Source organism: Condylura cristata, unplaced genomic scaffold, assembly GCF_000260355.1.
Source record: "Condylura cristata isolate star-nosed mole 26May11 unplaced genomic scaffold, ConCri1.0 scaffold00018, whole genome shotgun sequence".
Classification (NCBI taxonomy): Eukaryota; Metazoa; Chordata; class Mammalia; order Eulipotyphla; family Talpidae; genus Condylura; species Condylura cristata.
This window is the reverse complement of record NW_004567119.1, coordinates 4,323,125-4,323,960: the sequence shown is the minus strand read 5'-3', so window position 1 is coordinate 4,323,960 and position 836 is coordinate 4,323,125.

The window sequence follows — 836 nt, the reverse complement described above, 5'->3', positions numbered from 1 at the left end:
CTGCCACACCATGTGGTCACCTCCGGGGCAGGAGGGGATTGAACTCATGCAGAAGTGGCTTTAGATTCTCAGAGCTGCGCTTTAACCCGCTGCGCCACCAGGGAGGGCCCAGGCTACAGGAAATTTAAGGACAGGGCCCCCCAGAAGCCAGGGCGAGCACAAAGCCTGACAGCCGCGTGTGACCACTGAAGACCAGTCCCCCCGCCTGTGGTAAACAAGCACACACAGGTCTAGAAAAGCTGCCAGTCTGGCGGCCTCCTGACAAAGGAGCACTCTTGAGGGCAGAAGGGCACAATGAAAGCGCCTCAGAGGCCTCACTGGGGCATTCAGGAGAGGTGCTGTGCAGCCCCTTAACAGAAGCACACCCCAAATTCAACTGAGCAGAAGTCAAGGATCTGACTGACCCCCGTGTCGGCCGCGCACAGCTTACCGGGGCGCAGGGCCAGGAATTAGCTGTACAGCGATGGCCTCGTGGACCCGAGGGGCGCACAAGCGAGCTGGCAGCTCCTGCAAGGTCACCGTCAGTCAGGGGCAGCAGAGTCTGTCCAGCAGGTGACCCCAGGGTCTGGGGCAGAAGCCGGATGCCAGGTGCCCAGGGTATGTGATAGGAGCTGGGTGCCCAGGGCCTCAATGGGGCGGGGTGCCTTGCTTGACCTGAACTCGCATCAGCCGCCTACCTACCGGGTCCCTTGAGGAGATGGAATATTTAGGGCGGATGAAGTAAAGCAGGATCCAGAGACCAGCCAGAAGAGTAGAAGCCTCCAACTCGGTAACTCCCAGCACAGGGAGCCCTACACACACCACACTCACACACACACGCCTCACACACCACACAC